The 21,471-nt window shown below is 45.1% G+C and overlaps 1 protein-coding gene across 2 annotated transcripts in view; it reads right to left on the bottom strand.

The window, feature by feature from the left end:
* Positions 1–18,127, bottom strand: part of ppp2r3a (protein phosphatase 2, regulatory subunit B'', alpha) — a 525,535-nt gene extending 507,408 nt beyond the window's left edge. For both annotated transcript variants that reach the window (XM_068042008.1, XM_068042007.1), the window contains exon 1: positions 18,021–18,127. The gene's annotated coding sequence lies outside the window, so the exon portion shown is untranslated. The remainder of the gene's footprint in view (positions 1–18,020) is intronic.
* Between the last annotated feature and the right edge of the window lie 3,344 nt (positions 18,128–21,471).

The following is a 21,471-nucleotide window of genomic DNA, read 5'->3' as shown; positions in this document are numbered from 1 at the left end:
GACATCACTGCAGGATTTCCTCAGGTTGTGTCCTAGGCCCAACCATCTTCAGCTGCTTCATCAATGACCTTCCTTCAATCATAAGGTCAGAAGTGGGGATGTTCGCTGATGATTGCACAATGTTCTGCATCATTCGCAACTCGTCAAATACTGAAGCAGTCTGTGTAGAAATGCAGCAAGACCTGGACAATATCCAGGCTTGGGCTGATAAGTTGCAAGTAACATTTGCGCCACACAAGTGCCAGGCAATGACCATCTCCAACAAGAGAGAATCTAACCATCTCTCCTTGACATTCAATGGCATTATCATCACTGAATCCCCCACTATCAACATCCTAGGTGCTACCATTGACCACAAACTGAACTGGAGTAGTCATATAAATACCATGGCTACAAGAGCAGGTCAGAGGCTAGGAATCCTGCGGCGAGTAACTCACCTCCTGACTCCCCAAATCGTGTCCACCATCTACATGGCACAAGTCAGGAGTGTGATGGAATACTCTCCACTTGCTTGGATGGGTGCAGCTCCAACAACACTCATGAAACTCGACACCATCCAGAACAAAGCAGCCTGCTCGATTGGCACACCATCCAAAAATATTCATTCCCTCCACCACCGACGCACAGTGGCAGCAGTGTGTACCATCTACAAGATGCACTGCAGCAATGCACCAAGGCTGCTTCGACAGCACCTTCCAAACCCGTGACCTCTACCACCTCGAAGGACAAGAGTAGCAGATGTATGGGAACATCACCACCTATAAGTTCCCGTCCAAGTCACACACCATCCTGACTTGGAACTATATCGCTGTTCTTTCACTGTCGCTGGGTCAAAATCCTGGAACTCCCTTCCTAACAGCACTGTGGGTGTACCTACCTCACATGGACTGCAGCAGTTCAAGAAGGCAGCTCACCACCACCTTCTCAAGGGCAATTAGGGATGGGCATTAAATGCTGGCATAGCCAGTGACACCCACAACCCATGAATGAAGAAAAAAAAAAATGTTAATGCGCTCTGGAGTCACATTGCCATGATAGTGAGGGCCATGGTCAGTAAGGGATTGGGTGGAATTCAGAGGCTCACAATTCAGGCATGATTTTCACACGACAATGGCTAATGATTGGCACAAAAGAGCATCTAATTACATTCCACATAACATATTGATGTCACCCATGATTACCCATATTGGCTAGGTGATATTCTTAACACGTTTGAGGGTGTTCCTACGTGGTGTGACCCCTGCGCTAGCAGCTGTGCTGGAGGAAGACTGCTGATCAGGCTGCTCCTTGGCCTGATAGGACTTCGGTGGCCATCCTCTGGGTGCCTGAGGCCTGAAGGGCCCCGGCTACCTAAGGGTTTCCTGCAATGATGCAGGACTGTCATCAGGCATTGTGGATGCTGGAGCTGAGCTCACTGGTGGGGAGACTGACGAACTGGTGTATGAACTCAAAGCACCCGGAGGGGATTGCGCATATATGGAGCGCAGTCTCTCCTTCTCCCTCTCAAGCCTCAGTGAAATCTCCCTGCTCACCAGAGAAGGACCAGGAGTGGGAAAAGTCTCCAGGTTCCTGATCCTTCTCTCACCTTGCCACTGCTGATTTGAGCTTATGACCAAGGTGATGGTGTGTAGGTCCTGGTGCATCTGTGGAATCTGGCTCTCCATGAGGGTTGCCAACTTCTCAATGAAGGAAGCCATGCTCTCCTATCCCTGGGACATGGTAGCAGTCATGGCATGGTTGGACTCCGCTATCTTCCGCTCATGCCTGTGCATGGCCTCTGGCATCTCCGCCAGATGTTGCCTTACTTCTCCCTGCAACTCCAGCATGCCCTGTGCTGTCCACACCAGAGGCTCGTCATCAGCCTGGGGCTCAGCACGGGCCTGGCCACTCACAGTACTCTAACTGTCAGAGGCCTCAGCTGTCCCAGCCTCAGCCAGCTGCTCTGGCACGTGTGCAGTGTTCTCACCAGCTTGTGACCCTGATTCGAATGCCAATTATCCACAAAGGTGAAAGTATCTGCACTGGTGGAAGTTGTAGGACAGTCATGGGACTGTGCATCCTCTGACTTGTCCTCCTCCTCAGAGGTTGACATGTCTCCCTCTGGGCCTGCAGTCTCTTGTGAACACCAATCTGCATGATAGAACAGAAACATGTGTGGATTAGTCTGCACGTATCCCATAATGGCAAACATGCCTGAGGTGACTCTCCATCATTAAAGAATTTTTCGATGAATGGCAATAATCACTCTCTTATGCAGGGACCCCAGCACCCGCCCCCACTCAGTTATAGCTCATCTGCATTGGCTCCCTACTAATTTTAAGGCCTCTTCTTCGGCCTGGCTGTGAAGATGTATGTCTGGGATACCTCCACCGGTCCTGGCCTCCTCCCTCCTGTTATGGGTCCTCTTCTCCTGCAAGAGGAAGGATGTTGAAGTTATAACTTGGCATACGTTTCAACATGACTGTTCTGCTACCATGGGCTCCTTGTTACCAACTGGGGAGGATGTGATGCATCTCATACTGACACACCCTGTCATGAGATTTACTGGAGCTATGAACGAGGGTAGTTTGTTTCCCAGATGCGTCACACATCTGTCTTGATGGTGTTATAACCTCGCTCTCTTTGGGATGGCAGTGGCAGCCTCACCATGCTGAACACCCTTTATTGACATCCAAACCCGAGAAAGAAACTTTGGAACGTGGCACTCACCTTGGCTGAATGCAGGAGGTCATTGACCCTCTTTCTGCACTGAACCCAGTTTGTTGGGTGACCCCACGGCTGCTGACCTCCTCTGCGATCTCCATGCAAGCTTGCTTGCTCAGGTGGGAGGACCTCTTCTTGCCATCGCTGGGGAAGAGAACTTCCCGCCTTCCCTTGCAGCCAGGAGGAGAACCTGCAGGGAAGCATCACTGAAGCATGGGGCCAACATTGGTCTGACCTCTGCCACCCTCTCCTGTCTTCCTGGGGGGATGATTGCTAAAGTTGACAGTGATTGAACTTCTAATTGTAATAACTAAATGACCTTTTGTAGAACGCAAGGAAGGAGTGACTGCAGGGCTGGCAGGATTTTTAAAATAGCACCAGCAATTGACTTGATGCCGTGATTGGCGTCTTGCCTGCCGCTCCTGTCAAATGATTGGGAGTAACTGCCATCTCCATTATGTTAAATAGCCGCCTGTCACGTAATCCATGGTAGCGCAGCTGCACACTTCACGCATGGGACTGCCACCATTTTCCACGCCTGTCGTTGGTCCCGGCAGCGGGCTCATTAAATTCAGCACATTAATTCTGTTTCTCTCTCCACAGATGCTGCCTGAGTATTTCCAGCATTTCTGTTTGTATTTCAGATTTCCAGCATCCACTGTATTTTGCTTTTATATTAGAGTAGGATGGAAATGGCCTTTAAATTGACCTAATGTAGAAATTGTCTTTCTGGATTATTTCTCTTCGGATATCACATGGGGAAAATGTATCTTGAAAAATAATGTAAATGCCTTAGGTTTGGAATGGCTTGCTCACAGTGGCTATTTAAAATGCAGGAGGAATTGGCACGAGTGACTCATGCTACAAGTCACAATCCCATCATTTAAAAAATCCCTAACAGTCTCCTGACTTTTTCGGGCCATTTCAGTGATGATACACTCGTATTCCAGTTGCATGACTCGTTGAATCCATTCAGGAGGCTTCAGTGTCTGGTTTGTAAAGCACCATATTCAGTTGCGCACATCAGGAACTTTTTGGAGGCCTTGCAACAAGCATGAAATTCCATCATTAGCCATGTAAATTAGTTCCACGCCAAAGTGACCGTTTTCTCACTCCTTTAAGATTACCAGCCGTTATGAAAATGACAACTGCTCGGTTTGTTCTGGCTTTTTGGAATTTCCTGTGTTTTTTGACTGTTTTGTTTTGCACGTAAAGTTCTTTTTTTATCCTTCTGGAATAACTCTATCTATCTAGTTCTTCTCATATTACTTCCTGCTTGTGTTTGGCACATCTTTTTTGCGTTGCAAGGTCGTCTTTCCACAATGCTTTCTCAATCTTGTTGACAGCTGCTATTTCATTTTCAGCAAGTGAATTGTTCAGCATGGGAATTCTTTTCCATTCCTAAGGCAGTCTTAGGTTTGGTGAATGAATCATACAATCATAGAATCTTTCAGCACAGTAATAGGCCATTCAGCCTATTGTGCCTGTTCTGACTCTTTGAAGGAATTATCCAATTAGTTTCACTCCCCTTTCAGGCAGTGCATTCCACATGAGTTTCTGTGAAGGGAAGAAAGACTCACTGCTATCCCGGGAACCATTGCCTAAAATTTCCATGGGAGTTCTCCAGTGGGACACTAGTGGAACACTTGGAAGAACAGCACAAGTGGGTGAAAATGGTAATTTGTGCCAAATCTACAGGGTGTCTATCAATATTTCTCTGAAATTATGGCAGGAGATTAGGAGAACTCCTCAGATGTTTGAGGCCCCCATGTTTAGACTTGCTTTTTACATTTCAAGATGTAGGCTCTCATTAAGTATTATTGTCTCCTCCAATACAGCCTGCAGAGAAGTTGCACCTCAGGCAAAGCTCTGTCCATGACTGTGCAGGTGATTAAAGCATTGCATTTCCATTTTGAAAGAAGGCAGCTGCACAACCAGGCATGGCACCTTTCTTAGTGGCAGGTTTGCCAAAACTGCTGGGACTTGTAGAAGGGATACATGTAGCAATTTGGATGCTTAAGAACTTCACCATGGCTTCAGTGTATTGGAAAGGTTCTGTAATGAGTTATTTTATGTTGTCTGATGCAACATAAATGAAAAGCACAGAGACCAGTTGGTTGAAGATCTCAAACAGGTTTATTACAGCTAACTATTATAAACAGTACAGAGCTGACTATTTACAGAACTTACCTCTAGGTGCTGCAGTTGCAGAGCAACTCTGGTGTGGAGTCACATGACTGTGTCCTGGTACTTAGCTCATTAGCATACTAAGATCTTAAAGGGACATCACTCTTAAAGACAATCATACAACATCCCCTTTCTTTCCAAAGATAAGTCTTGTGTGCTAAAAGTAAAAATACATGACATTAGATAACATAAAAATTATTTACACAGAATATAGATTATAAAATTTACAAGTATAGAGGCTCAAAAGTCCATATATCGTCGCAGTCGTTTGACAATTCTTGCTCGGGAAATTTGTGTTTCATCTGTTGCTGTTCCTTTGAAGTTTCTCCCTCTTTGCATTCAGTTCCTGTTGCTTTGTTTTTAGCCTGCTAATATACTCTGTTGCTTTTCTCAAGATGACCACCTTTGAGGCCTTGTCCTTGTTCGAAAACTCCAGCACCTCATCTCGAAGAGCCAGCAGACAATGCTTCAACTCATTCCTCCTCTGCCTCTTCAGGACATTGCATGTCCTTCGCCTTTCCTCATCCTCCAAGTCTGAAGGCCTGAGGCTCAAGGTCGAGGACATGTTGGTGCAGGAGGACTTGGCTGCATGGAGGTACCTGTTTATCCTGACTAGTTGTGTTCCTGGTGGTTCGCTAGAGAGCAGAAATGAAGCATGGCACAGTTGTGCGGTTGCTGGTTTTCCAGACTGCACCATTTGATGCTGGTCTGAGTCTGCAAGTGGGTTCTGGTCCTTGGAGATTTCCCCTTGGCAAAGCTCTCATAGATACAAATGATATTGAGGTCCTTACATGCTGGTAGTCCTGCCATTGCTGGTCCACTCGTGTCTACCAAGTAGAATACTTGTGATTTCCATGCCAACTTGCCATATCTGCATTGCATTGTCAGTGTGCCACTGCAAGGGATGGGTGATCTATTGTATGCAGATAACTTGGCAGTTGTCGGTTGTATTATTGAGGATTTGGACTGGTAGGATATTTGCACTAGTGCCGGTGTCAATCTTGATCCCGCGTGTAGGCTTGTCAGCTTTCTTTGGGCACATGATGTTGATAGTGGCGAAAGCTTCCAATTGTTTGACTTTATCAACATGATGCATCATGTTCACGATGTGGAACACCTGCTTGTCTTTTGGCTGAGAATTGGCTTCTCAGCAAGTTTTGTCTCAGGTTTGTTTCGCTGTGGACCTCGTGTATCGGTTTGTGATTGTGCAGGTCTCTGGCACTTTCCTTGCTGCTGTTACCCTGTTTTCTGTTTGCTTGTATTCTTGTGACTGCTGGCTGCGTCTTTGGAGCAGAATTCTTGCATAGGTGGGGCCAGGGTCCTTTTGCACCGCACACCTTGCACAGGTCACGAAATGCAGGACGACTTCTCGGTGAGTGGGACCTATCACACTTACCACACAGCTTGCTTGCTTTTTTTGACCTGGTTATCATGCCGATACTGTTGGTTGCACCTAGTGCTTGCAGATGCTGTTGAACAACCACAATGGCTTTGTATTTCCTGCCATCTTCCAGCAGCGCATCATTGCTGTGATGTTTCTTTTTCTCCAAGAGGGAGAATTTTCTGAAATTCTCTCATGGGTGTTGATACAATCACCAGCTCCATTAGTTGCTCTGATGGGTCAACTTCTGTAAAATCGCATTTGTTGCCCTTACTGCGGCATCTACTGATGAATTCTTCTATTGATTCCTGTGGCCGTTGCCTGTAGGACATCAATTCCAGATGGTGAATTAGAAAATTCACTCATAATCGGAGCTGATCCTTTAGCACTTTCCATATCCTTGCAGGCTCTTCCTGGCCCTCTTCAGATAAGCCAGAGGTATTGATTCTGTATAATCCCTCATTTCCAACTGCTATTAGTATTTTTACAGTCTGTTTCTCTAGTTCGACAATTACTTGGTCTGTAAAGCATAACTGCATTCTTTGTTTGAACAGTTGGAATTCAGAAAGGATATCCATGGCCTTCCAGTTCATGCTGGGAAATTTGGTATCTATTTTCCTGCTATTCTTTTGCTTAAAATTTGCTTTAAGACTTGTTCTAATACTCTGACCTGTTTCCCCTTTAAGAAATGTTCTGCTGTTTTGATTAGCTGCTTTGATTGACAGGAGCATCTGTTTGCTGGTGCTGTGTGTTTATCTTGCTTCCAGCATTTAAGCTTGTTCCCTTTACATAGCTGTTCAACAGGCAGTTCAATTGCCTTTTTTTTAGAGTTTATTTCTGCAGCACTTCAGGTGGCCTGTTTACACAGCTGTTCACTAGCTGCTAGAGTTTGTTATATTCTTCACACTCAAGTGGTTTTATGTGTTTTTTACAGTAGCTCCATAAATGGAAGCTCGTATTCACGCTTGAGTGGTTTCATGTTTTTTTAAACTTTGGCTGCATAGAAGAAGGCTCTGCACTGATCAGGTTTTCCCACACTTTTCCTAATGGATGTCTCCTGTAATGGCGCCGACCTCAATCAGCCTGGGAGGGAAGTTGGGTCTTCTTTGTTTTTTGCATGGAAATTTTAGAAAAAGGACTTCAAAGCTTTTTTTAAAAGCAGAAGCTCTTGACCATTGGAACAATGACTCATCCGATTTACTTGCAGCCTTCTATGCTCTGTCTTCCACAGCTTGAGGTAAGTTCCTTTTTTTTTACTGTTTGAGCCAATATTTTTTAACTTCTCTCCTGTGGCTGTAGGAAAGTCGTTTCAGAGCAGTTTTACCTGTGGTCTTTAAGCTTAGACTTTGTTTGCTCACCACAGCTGTTACCATATAATGAGTTATTTTATGTTGTCTGATGCAACATCAGTGAGAAGCGTGGAATCCAGTTGGTTGAAGATCTCAAACAGATTTATTACAGCTATTATATACAGTACAGAGTGAACTATTTACAGAACTTACCTCTAGGTGTTACAGTTGCAGAGTGACTCTGGCTTGGAGTCACATGACTGTGTCCTGATTCGCAGCACATTAGCATACTAAGATCTTAAAGGGACATCACTCTTAAGGTCAATCATACAACAGTCGATTAATGTGCATGTGGTCTCAGAGCGCAAGAATGGAATCATGTAAGTGAAAACATAATACCTGAGAAATGCCATGAAACCATTATTTCCAGCAACTTTTACCATTATTTGAAGGGGGAGGACTACAGAGCTGGCTGCCAGAGGACCAAGGACATCCAGTGCATCTGTACTAACTAATTCCCTTGAGAAGCTCACAAGTACTTGCAGAATAAGATGCAATGCTTGTGTACCCACCTGAATTCTAATAAGACACTGCATTGTCATGTTGCATCAGTGATCCCACTGTGTGACAGACTGCAGAATCCTGCTTGATAACCTTGATCGGGCCTTCAAAATTATCTGTGGTCGCTTGGAAGTGACAGCATTAGCACTGAGCCACAGCTGACACCTTAACAGCTGAATGAACAGTGTTGTGTACTTACTGAGTAAATCTAACATAAATCTTTACTGTAAGCAGCCATTGTTGAAGTTTTTATTTACATCCCCTCAACAGAGAGGGTAGCAGAGAGGTAGGATAGCAGTAAACAAATACTTAGCTATCACAATATACTACTCTCTCTCCCCACTTAAAAAAAAAATTATACATAAAATGTAAAATGGAACATGAACATGATTTCCCAGAATACAATAAAATACCCTAAAATTTAACAGATTGGTTGCATTCTTGTTGTTACTGTAATCACAACTAAAACATATGTTCTAATGTTCTATTGGAATAGTGTAGGTCAGATGGTTTCACAGGTCGGCGCAACATCGAGGGCTGAAGGGCCTGTACTGCGCTGTAATGTTCTAATATATCACCAATATTTCTAGAGCAATTTTCATGTTAAAAAATTTGTTTTCTTATTAACAGCATGTCTTCAACAAAAATATCATCATTTGACAAGAAGTAATGAAAAGAACAATTTATTTCTTCTACCTTCCCACATACTTTCAATTAACCTATCTGGCTTATTTCTTTTTCTATCTGGGTATCTTCTTCCATTTCCATTAGGTTGACTCTGCTCTCCCAATAGTGTTCACCCTGAACTTTGACTACCAGCTCCACTGAATGCTTGGGACTGTGAAATTGACTCTGACTCGGTTTGCTGTACTGGTGGATTCTGTGATACCGGCAAACTTCCAGTTTCTTTGTGACTTACACTTTTATTGATATTTTCCTGTAGGAACTTGGGATTATAGGAGGATTCTCCTGCTCTCCCTTTGTCAGATTTTCTATTTCAAGCAAATGATCTGCATGACACTGACGGAGTCTCCCTCCAACCCTCACTAGATATGTGAATGCACCTAGCCTTTTTACAATGACTCCAAGCACATACTTCTCCTTAATCACCTCAGTGGTTTTTATTCTGATCTTCTGACCAGCACTGAACTCTCCAAGTTTCATGCCACAAGTATCATGACTCATCTCCACTCTGTCATACTTTTCTCTTACTTTGCTATTGACGTCTAGTTTAAACAAACTAAACCTTTTCCTAGGAGCGTGTTTAAACACTAACTCGTAAGGTGAGCAACCTGTTGTAGACTGTGAGGTTATTCTGTAAGAGAACAAAAAATTGTCTATTATAAAAAATTGTCTCGCCTGTGCCAAAGAGAAACATGGAAATTGCTGCCGAGCTTGTCACCTAGGAAATACTTCTGCAATGGCATCTTCACAATTTGTACACTTCTTTCTGCAGCACCATTCGATACTGGGTGATAGGGTGGTATTAGAGTGTGTTTGACTCCAATCTTAGTCAGAAATATTTCAAACTCTCCTGATGTAAACTGTGGACCATTATCTGACACCAACACTTCTGAAAATCAATAAATTGCAAACCGACTTCTCAAAACCTCAATAGTTTTAGAACTTGTGGTATTGGGCATAGACTCGACATTTATTCACTTGCTATAGCTATTGGTCAAAAAAAAAACTCTTTACCTTCCACTTCAAAGAAATCAACATGTACTTGTTCCTATGGTTTTCTTGTGTTTGACCATGAAATGAAAATAACCTTGGCTGGATCATTTCTCATTCTGAGACACACTTCACAACTTTTCACCAACTCTTCAATATCTCTGTCTAGCTTTAGGTACCAAAAATAGCTTCTTGCTACTGCTTTCATACAAACTATCCTTGTGTGTGCTTGATGAAATTCCTCTAACAATCTCTCCCTAAACATTGGCAGAATAATGACTCTTAAACCCCACAGGAGATGACCTTGATCTACACTCAGTTCATTTCTACATGTGAAATACTCCTGCAATTTCTCATCATCACACTCTTTAGTGCAGCCATTCATAACATAATTGAATACTGAGCACTACATCCTTGCAAGCTTCTTCAGAAATTTCTCTGGCAGACTCTGGCATGTCATTTGTGTATGTAAAATAATTCACAAGTAACTCATTGACTAAAAATGAATCAGTCTTCACAGAAAATCTCGAAAGAACATCTGCATTTGCATGATCTGCTGACTAACGATATTTAATATCGTACTGATGGGCCATCAAAATCAACACCATCTCTGAAGCCATGCTGCTGCTAGAGATGGTACTCCCTTCTTTGAACCAAATATGATCATAAGGGCTTGGTGGTCAGTTTACAAAGTATTTATGGAACTTTGTAACACCATTTACGATCGCTAATGCCCCCTTCTCAACTTGTGAGTAATTTTGCTTTGACTTTGTTAAAGTATGTGAAGCCTTCACACCATCTTCCATTATGTGAGATAACACCACACCTAACCCCTGCAGTGATGCAGCGCACTCTAAAACCAATGGTTTCTTGGGATCACAGTGGGTCAAAACAGCATCACTAGTCAGTACTTCCTTCATTTCTTCAAATGCTTTCTGAGATTCCACAGACCACTCCCAATCTATTCAATCTTTGAGTAGCTGATACAATGGAGTGAATGTATAGCTAAGTTGGGGATGAACTTAGAACAGTACACACCAATTTCTATGAATGTTCTAAGTTCTTTGTTCTCTGGTCTCTTTGCTTTCAAATTCTCCTCAACCTTTGGTGTTGCGTGGATGCCATCACCATCTATTTTGTGACCCAGGTATGTTACACTTGACACTATGCTTTTTAGCTTTATGTCATGCTCTTGAAGTCGATCTAGGACTTTGTTCATCCTTATAATGTGCTCTTTCTCTGTCTTACTGCTAATTAAAATGTCATCCAAGAAGCAGCACATTCTTTTCGAGATAACAACTGCAACTGTATCAACGATGAAAGTAAGTTGTGAATCTCCCACTTTCATTTTTACTATGGGCACTGGAATTATATCTTCAGCCCTTTTTCTCTCAACTTCCATGTGCTGTTTTCCTTGCTCTGTGACTGAGTTCAACTCTTGATCTTCCTGCTTGATAACATCAACTTCAGTTTCTGTAGCTATCATGTGTGCATTTGAGGACTTCCAGGCTCCTGAACTAGCTTTAGGTCTACCATAACCTCGACCTGGTGCATTGCTGTTACCTAGAGTTTTACTGCGACCTGGAGCATTACTGTTTCCTCTACTCCTGCATGCTGCTTGATTAATACTGACTTTCCCACAGGCATAGTACTTTGACTGGAAATGGGAGCATTTAGATGGTTGGTGGCTACCATTGTAATGGTAGCATCTAAATTCCTGACTCTAAGTCTGTAAATTTGGCAGCCATGGCCTTATTCCTGCTGAAATCCAGTGGACCTCCCCTGCCGGCTCAGGAAAAGAACTTGCTTGCAATCTGCAGCTATCTCTTCCTGCCATTTTCATGGATGTGGCCTCGTCACAGACCTCCTTCTACATCAGCTTACTGCCTTTACTCAAAAGCTTAACCTGGATTTTACTGTTCTTTAGACCTCCAACGACCATGTCTCTAAGTTTGACTTCTAAGTTGGCAACATATCCACAGTGACAAGAGAGTTTCTTTAATGAGAATATAATCTGCATAGTCTCACTTGACAACTTCTTCCTTTCATTCAATGCAACTCACAATGCAATTTCATTCTTAGTCGTGCCATACTATGAGTCCAGAATCTCATTAATTTCAGAACAGTCCATAGTACTGTGGTTTCGTGGGCGACATTGGTTAAACACCACCTCAAAAGCATCTGGCCCCATCATGGTGAGGAAAACATTCATTTTACCTCATCTGCTATTTTATTAGCTTTCAGCCAAATGTGTAACCTTCACTCATAATTACCAGTTCTCTTTGTTAGGGTTGAATTTCCCCAATGTCCCAAAATATGTCTTCAGTGCCATTTTTTTCAATTACGTACCATGCTGACTCACTGAGTTGTTCTTTTCTTTTGGGCCTCCTTATCTCGAGAGACAATGGATACGCGCCTGGAGGTGGTCAGTGGTTTGTGAAGCAGCGCCTGGAGTGGCTATAAAGGCCAATTCTGGAGTGACAGGCTCTTCCACAGGTGCTGCAGAGAAATTTGTTTGTTGGGGCTGTTGCACAGTTGGCTCTCCCCTTGCGCCTCTGTCTTTTTTCCTGCCAACTACTAAGTCTCTTCGACTCGCCACAATTTAGCCCTGTCTTTATGGCTGCCCGCCAGCTCTGGCGAATGCTGGCAACTGACTCCCACGACTTGTGATCAATGTCACACGATTTCATGTCGCGTTTGCAGACGTCTTTATAACGGAGACATGGACGGCCGGTGGGTCTGATACCAGTGGCGAGCTCGCTGTACAATGTGTCTTTGGGGATCCTGCCATCTTCCATGCGGCTCACATGGCCAAGCCATCTCAAGCGCCGCTGACTCAGTAGTGTGTATAAGCTGGGGATGTTGGCCGCTTCAAGGACTTCTGTGTTGGAGATATAGTCCTGCCACCTGATGCCAAGTATTCTCCGAAGGCAGCGAAGATGGAATGAATTGAGACGTCGCTCTTGGCTGGCATACGTTGTCCAGGCCTCGCTGCCGTAGAGCAAGGTACTGAGGACACAGGCCTGATACACTCGGACTTTTGTGTTCCGTGTCAGTGCGCCATTTTCCCACACTCTCTTGGCCAGTCTGAACATAGCAGTGGAAGCCTTACCCATGCGCTTGTTGATTTCTGCATCTAGAGACAGGTTACTGGTGATAGTTGAGCCTAGGTAGGTGAACTCTTGAACCACTTCCAGAGCGTGGTCGCCAATATTGATGGATGGAGCATTTCTGACATCCTGCCCCATGATGTTCGTTTTCTTGAGGCTGATGGTTAGGCCAAATTCATTGCAGGCAGACGCAAACCTGTCGATGAGACTCTGCAGGCATTCTTCAGTGTGAGATGTTAAAGCAGCATCGTCAGCAAAGAGGAGTTCTCTGATGAGGACTTTCCGTACTTTGGACTTCGCTCTTAGACGGGCAAGGTTGAACAACCTGCCCCCTGATCTTGTGTGGAGGAAAATTCCTTCTTCAGAGGATTTGAACGCATGTGAAAGCAGCAGGGAGAAGAAAATCCCAAAAAGTGTGGGTGCGAGAACACAGCCCTGTTTCACACCACTCAGGATAGGAAAGGGCTCTGATGAGGAGCCACCATGTTGAATTGTGCCTTTCATATTGTCATGGAATGAGGTGATGATACTTAGTAGCTTTGGTGGACATCCGATCTTTTCTAGTAGTCTGAAGAGACCACGTCTGCTGACGAGGTCAAAGGCTTTGGTGAGATCAATGAAAGCAATGTAGAGGGGCATCTGTTGTTCACGGCATTTCTCCTGTATCTGACGAAGGGAGAACAGCATGTCAATAGTCGATCTCTCTGCACGAAAGCCACACTGTGCCTCAGGGTAGACGCGCTCGGCCAGCTTCTGGAGCCTGTTCAGAGCGACTCGAGCAAAGACTTTCCCCACTATGCTGAGCAGGGAGATTCCACGGTAGTTGTTGCAGTCACCGCGGTCACCTTTGTTTTTATAGAGGGTGATGATGTTGGCATCGCGCATGTCCTGGGGTACTGCTCCCTCGTCCCAGCACAGGCATAGCAGTTCATGTAGTGCTGAGAGTATAGCAGGCTTGGCACTCTTGATTATTTCAGGGGTAATGCTGTCCTTCCCAGGGGCTTTTCCGCTGGCTAGGGAATCAATGGCATCACTGAGTTCCGATTTGGTTGGCTGTATGTCCAGCTCATCCATGACTGGTAGAGGCTGGGCTGCATTGAGGGCAGTCTCAGTGACAGCATTCTCCCTGGAGTACAGTTCTAGGTAGTGCTCAACCCAGCGGTCCATCTGTTTGCGTTGGTCAGTGATTATGTCCCCCGATTTAGATTTGAGGGGGGTGATCTTCTTGATGGTTGGCCCAAGAGCTCTCTTCATGCCATCATACATTCCTCTGATGTTTCCGGTGTCTGAGGCCAGCTGAATATGGCTGCATAGGTGTTGCCAGTAGTCGTTTGCGCAACGCCTAGCTGTTCTTTGTGCAGTACTTCTGGCTGCTTTAAGTGCTGCGGATGTTAAATCGCTGGGGGCTTTCTTGTAGTTCAAAAGTGCAATGCGCTTAGCGGCTATGACAGGTTCCAGCTCTTCATTATGAGATTGAAACCAGTCTGCATTTCTCTTCGCACTTTTGCCGTAGGTGGTCAAAGCTGACTCATAGATGGCGTCTCTGATGTGGGCCCACTTGGTCTCAGCATCCCCTGTGGGAGTGTTTTGAAGGGCTGTTACAAGTGAATTTAGAAATTTTTGTAACAGCTGTGGGTGAGAAATTCTGCTCGTGTTGATGCGCGGGTGGCCCTTCTGCTTGGAATGATGCAACTTCTTTGGTCTGAGTCTAACCTTGCTGCACACCAGGGAGTGGTCGGTGTCGCAGTCCGCACTGTGGAAGCTGCGTGTGATTTGAACACTGTTTAAGGCGGCTCGCCTTGTGACAATGAGGTCTAGCTGGTGCCAACGACGTGATCTTGGGTGCCTCCATGAAACCTGGTGACAGGGTTTAGTGTGAAAGAACGAGTTGGTGATGCAGAGGTTATGATAGGTACACAACTCAAGCAGTCTCTGCCCGTTCTCATTCATCCTTCCAACGCCATAGCGCCCAAGGCAGGAGGGCCATGAGTCATGGTCGGCCCCAACCCTGGCATTAAAGTCCCCCAGCAGGAATAGGTGTTCGGTGTTGGGGATGCTGCTAATGATGTTATGGAGTTGTTCATAGAACTGGTCTTTAGCTTCAGGTGCGGAACAGAGTGTTGGAGCATAGATGCTGAGTAGGTGTACTGGACCAGAGGTGGTGAGCAGTCGGATGGACAGTATGCGTTCCGAGCCATTTGAGGGAGGCTCTATCATGCTGGTCAAGGAGTTTCTGATGGCGAAGCCCACTCCATGCTGTCTTGGTTCTTCAGGATCCCTGCCCTGCCAGAAGAAGGTGTAGTCTTGCTCTGCTAGAGAGCCACTCGCGGGGAGGCGAGTCTCCTGAAGTGCTGCAATGTCCACATTGAGTCTACTGAGCTCGTTGTTAATGATGGCGGTCTTCCGAGAATCGTTGATTTGTGTAAGGTCTTCCGACAGGCCAGGACACATAGTTCTGACGTTCCAGCTTGCAAAGCGAAGGGCTGGTACCTTCTTTCCTTTTTTCATGTTGTTTGGTGCGGTGTATCAGTCCACCTTTCGGGCAATGACCCTGAGCTCCAAGCACCCATTGAAGCAGGCAGACTGTGGCGGGACAGAACCTTATTGACCGGGGGCTGCCCGGTTTGAGGCGGGCGGTAGCTGTCCAGTGAGGTGCAATGACCTCTCCCACCGACAAAGGCAACCCGTGGCGCCCAGTTTCTACGCCAATTTATCTGGACTTATAACCCGTAACTGCTGCCTTCCGTGTTGTTTCAGTCGCTGTGAGGCAACTATGGAGTGACCTCTCCATGGCGCATGCCTGGGCAAATTTATGGAGGTTGAGAGTTGCCCAGTCGTCAAAACCCCCCTCTCGGCCTTTCTGGTGGGGTCCAAAGGAGTGCAGGACACGACGTTTGGCACCAGTATGGCTGCAGGAACTGCCGGAAACATGCCAAAGGTGACACATGACCGCCTACGGGGTTTCGCTCCGGATTTTCTGTTAGGGTTTACTCCCTTAGCCTTGGTCTCTCCCGAGACGCCCACAAGGCAGTGGGGTTGTTGGGGCCCCTACACAGGTGTAGGATGGTGCCGGTGGGAGGAGGGGATGCAAGGGGGAGGGGTAGAGGGAGGGGGTGGGGGGGGGTGCAGGGGAAGGGGGTGCGGGGTGAAGATGGTGCGGGGGGGGGGCGGGCTGGGACGGGGTTGTGAGGGGGTGAGCTGAGAGGGTGGAGCAGGGAAGGGGACGGGGGTGGGGGGGGGGGTGGAAGGGGGGTAAAGGGGGGGGGAGGGGGGGTGGAATCTGGTGCAGGTAATAAGCCATTTCCTCAGTGCCCACCATCGACGTCCGGAAAGCTCATCTACGTCCTTCGGGAGGTGAAGCATCATTTGGCAGACTTAGAGGTGGTTACATTTGCTAAGGGTTTTTTTTTTTGCAGTGGTTTAAATAAAGGCATGCAGCATTGCCGACAGTGCGCTGCAGATGCTCTCCGAGCCATCTCCCGCGGGCGCTTTGAAGTTGCGGCCGGGGGGGCCGCTCGTGGATGTTTTGGGTGTTCGGGGCACCTTTTCACAGGACTTCTCTCGGGTCCCGCAGCTCCTTCTTCACCTCAATGGACTTACCGCATGCCGTGGCTGCAGACACTCTGGACCGCAGCGATTCCCTCTCGGTCTCTCTCTCGGTCTCTCTCCCGGGTGGGGGCTCACTGAGTTGTACTTGAACACAATGTGCTGACCCACAAAGTAATCTTTCAAATTGCCCAAACTTCCCAAAATCGACTTCAGGAGTTCCAAAAAGTATGTCACAATGTTCTTCAGACTGTAATCTCTCGAATGAATGTAAAAAAAAAATCATAATTATGCTAAAATACAATTTAAAAAAAAGTTCAGCCTTTAAACACGGGTACTGGATCTTGCCATCTCCCTTGGAAAAATCCCTTAATATACCAATGGGAGGAGCACTGCCTGACACTTGGGTGGCCAATAGTAAAAATATAAGTAAACATCAGGCCACCTGATGTCCTGCTGGAAAAGAAGCCAGCTAGACAGCTGCTTTCCTCGAATATCTCAGCCCCCCTAATGTTTACTAACACTTGTAGAACGCATCAAAAAGTCAGCTGCATTTATTTTTGCAGTTTAAATATCTGATACATGTCCTGGGTTCCCCTCGCCCTTCCCTCCCAATTTGGCTTGAGACTTCTTAGTTCCATGTTATGTGTTGCATGCTAATCTTATGGAAGCCCAGGACTTAAATGAAAATTATTGACCGCTTCTGAGTGAATTATGCACAGGATAGTGCCTTACTGATTTAGTCTACTTGCAAATATAGGTCAGCCAATTCATCTTTCACCCTTCCATCCCCTCTAGGCCAATATATTTGGTGTGATTCAAACACAAGCTCAACCAAATTAGTCTATAATTCTAGTAGCATGTAGACACAGGATCATGATACAACAAATTCTACACTGTAAATCTACCAGGTGAAAGAATTGCCCTCCAGTAAAGGTAACATTTCTGGTATTAAAGAAGTACTATACTCCTAATTATGCTGAAACATTTAGGTGAGCGTATTCTTCATTAGGAATTTCACAGATATGTTAGTTTCCCTCAAAACAACTGCCAATGCAGCTGAAAATATTTTAATTATGAATTAATTATCAAAGTTACTCTTCAGTTCAGTCTCTTCAGAATCATAAGAGAATGTGATTTATTTTGATAGCAAGAGCATGGAGAGACAATATAAAATAAAAGGTACAATGCTAAAGTGGGTGCAGGAGCAGAGGGACCTGGCTGTATATGTGCATAAGTCATTGAAGGTGGCAGGACATGTTGACAGAACAGTTAATAAAACATACAGTATCCTGGGCTTTATTAATAGGGGCACAGAGTACAAGAGCCAAGGAAGTTATGTTGAACTTGTATAAGACACTAGTTCAGCCTCAGCTAGAGTATTGCGTTCAGTTCTGGGCGATGCACTTTAGGAAAGATGTGAGAGGACATTGCAGAGAGTGCAGCAAAGATTCACGAGAATGGTTCCAAGGATGAAAAACTTCAGTTATGAAGATAGATTGGAGAAGTTAGGACTGTTTTCCTTGAAGAAGAGAAGGCTGAGAAAAGATTTGATAGAGGTGTTCCTACCTGAGGAGCGGAGACAGTTGAGATTCGGGAGCGACACAAATACAGGCCGGAGATTGGAATGCGGCCTTTCCCACCTGAGGAGCGGAGGCAGTCTGTCTCTCTCTCTCTCTCTCTCAGTCTGTGTCTGCGGGGCTGGGTTTGAAAAGGTCAAAAATAAACTACCAGTGATATCATGAGAAATCTGTAAGCTGATTGGTTGGTAAGAAACAGCTGTTATTATCTGTAAATCACTGAAAATAAACAGAGAAAAAAAATGTTCTTTTTTAATAAATCCCTCAAATAGCTACCTTGTAAGTGAGAAGGATAGTACTACGAAGGTTTTTTTAAGTTAGTGTAATTTTTAATAATTACTAATTAGAGTAGTGCCGGTTGGACAGAATGAGGCTGTGAGTTGTGTGTGAGGGATTTCACTGACTAGGAGAAGGAGCTGCTCTTTGCAGTCTTTCTTTTCTTTTCTGCTTTTTCAGCCTCCACGGGTACAGGGGAAGAAGCTGTTTGGCAAATAACTGGTAAGTTATTCCACTTACTACACTAGCAATAATTAGTTTGTAAAGCAGGACAGCTCGGCCAAGCAGAATTTGCCTCCTGTGGCATGTGGGAAGTCATGAATGCACCACCTGTCCTTGACGAACACATCTGCAGCAAGTGTCACTGGCTGCAGAAGCTTGAGGTCCAGGTTTCAGAACGTGAGCGAAGGCTGGAGTCACTGTGGTGCATCCGGGAGGCAGAGAACTATGTGGATAGCATGTTTCAGGAGGTAGTCAGAGCTGGAGCTTAAGAGAGCACAGGCTGAGAGGGATTGGGTGGCTGCTAGACAGACAAGAAGGTCAAGGCACGTAGTGCAGGAGTCCACAAGAGCATCCCACTTTCTAACATTCAGTTCTGATGGGAGAGAGGGTTCCTCTGGAGAGTGCAGCAAGAGTCATGACCAGAGCACCATGAATGGCTCAGCTGTGCAGGGAGGGAGGAGAAAGGACAAGAGAGCAATTGTTATAGGGGATTCTGTATTTTGGGGAACAGATAGGCGTTTCGGTGGTCACAGATGTGATTCCGGGATGGTATGTTGCCTCCCTGGTGCATGGGTCATGGATTTGACTGAGCGACTACAAAGCATTCTGGAAGGCAAGGGTGAATAGTCAGAAGTCATGCTCCACATTGGTACCAACGATATAGGAAGAAAGAGGGATGAGGTCCTGCAGGCTGAATTTAGGAAGTTAGGAATGAGATTAGCATGCAGGACCTCAAAGGTAGTAATCTCCAGATTACTCCCAAGGCTACGTGCTAGTGAGTATAGAAATAGGAAAATACACCAGATGAATGCGTGGCTGGAGAGATGGTGCAGGAGGGAGGGCTTCAGATTTCTGGGGCATTGGGACTGGTTCTGGGGAAGGTGAGACCTGTACAAGCCGGATGGAACAGGACTGGGACAAATATTCTTGCAGGAAGGTTTGCTAGTGCTGTTGGGGATGGTTTAAACTAGCTTGGCAGGGGGATGGGAACCTGAGCACAGTCTTAGATAGGACAATTTCAGGGCAGGGAACAGGAGACAGAAAATTAGTGAGTGACTCTGAAAGACAGAAGAAGCAAAGGTTAAAAAGTATGCAGCACAGGAATTTGGCAGTGTTAATGGGTATTTATTTAAATGCAAGGAGTATAGTAAATAAAGCCGATGAGCTGAGGGTACAGATAGATACATGGCAACACAATATCATTGCTATAATGGAAACTTGGCTTAAAGAGGGGCAAGAATGGCAGCTCAACATCCCTGAATTTAGAGTTTTCAGGCGGGATAGAGAGAGAGATAAAAAAGGAGGGGGGAACATTATTAGTTAAGGAATCAATAGCAGCTTTGAGGAGGGATGATATGCTAAATGAATCATCAAATGAGGCCATATGGGTGGAGCTCAGAAATAAAGAAGGGTCAGCCACAATACTAGGAGTGTACTATAGACCTCCAAATAGTGAGAGGGAGATAGAACAATAGTTGGGGATTTCAACTACACAATATCAACTGGGATACAAACAGTGTGAAGGGCACATAGGGGACAAAATTCTTGAACTGTGTTCAAGAGAACTTTTTTAGCCAGCATGTAACATGCCCAACAAGAAGGGGCGCAATTCTACATTTAGACTTTGGTAATGAAGCTGGGCAAGTCAATGAAGTAACAGTGGATGACCATTTTAGAGATAGTGACCATAATACAGTTAGTTTTAGCATAATCATGGAAAAGGACAAAGATAAAACAGGAGTAAAGGTTCTAAATTGGGGGAAGACAAATTTTACAAAACTGAGAGGTGACCTGGCAAAAGTGGACTGGATACAGCTACTTGAAGGAAAATCAGTGAAACCCGAAGGAGGTATTTAAAAGCGAGATACTACAGGCAGAGTGTAGGCATGTCCCCACAAAAATAAAGGGTGGTACTGCCAAATCTAGAGCCCCCTGGTTATCTAGAAGCTTACAGGGTAAGTTAAAGCAGAAAAAGAAAGCTTATGACGATCACAAAAATCTTAATACTTCAGAAAGCTTAGAGGAGTATAAAAAGTGCAGAGGTGAAATAAAAAGGAAATCAGAAAAGCAAAAAGAGGACATGAAAAATTATTGGCAGGTAAGATCAAGGAAAAGCCCAAGACGTTTTATCAGTAAATTAAGAGCAAGAAAATAACCAAGGAAAGTGTAGGGCCTATAAGAGATGTACAAGGGAACTTATGCGTGGATGCAGAAGTTGTGGGCAGGGGTCTTAATGAGTTTTTTGTGTGTGTTTTCACAAAGGAGGAGGTTGATGCAGACATTGTAGTTAAAGAGAAGGAGTGTGAAATATTGGATACAATAAGCATAATGAGAGAGGAATTACTAGAGGATCTGGCATCCTTGAAAGTGGATAAATCGCCAGGGCCAGATGGATTGCATCCCAGGTTGTTAAAGGAAGCCAGGGAGGAAATAGTGGATGTGCTGAGGATCATCTTCAAATCCTCACTAGATACAGGAGAGGCACCAGACAATTAAAGGTCTGCGAACGTTGTACCATTGTTTAAAAAGGGTGCGAGGGATAGGCCAAATAATTATAGGCCAGTCAGTCTGACCTTGGTGGTGGGTAAATTGTTAGAATCATTTATGAGGGACAGGATAAACCACCATTTAGGAAGGCATGGATTCATCAGGGATAGTCAGCACAGATATGTTAGGGGACGGTCATGTCTTAATAACTTAATTGAGTTTTTTGAAGAAGTAACAAGGAGGAATGATGAGAGTAGTGCAGTGGATCTGGTCTACATGGATTTTAGTAAGGCATTTGACAAGGTCCCGGATGGCAGACTGATCAGTAAAATGAAAGCCCATGGGATACAGGGGAATGTGGCAGCTTGGATCCAGAATTGGCTCAGGGACAGGAAACAAAGGGTAGTAGTCAACGGCCATTTTTGTGAATGGAAAGCTGTTTCCAGTGGCGTTCC

Source organism: Heterodontus francisci, chromosome 11, assembly GCF_036365525.1.
Source record: "Heterodontus francisci isolate sHetFra1 chromosome 11, sHetFra1.hap1, whole genome shotgun sequence".
Classification (NCBI taxonomy): domain Eukaryota; kingdom Metazoa; phylum Chordata; class Chondrichthyes; order Heterodontiformes; family Heterodontidae; genus Heterodontus; species Heterodontus francisci.
This window is presented reverse-complemented; position numbering and strand designations above follow the sequence as displayed.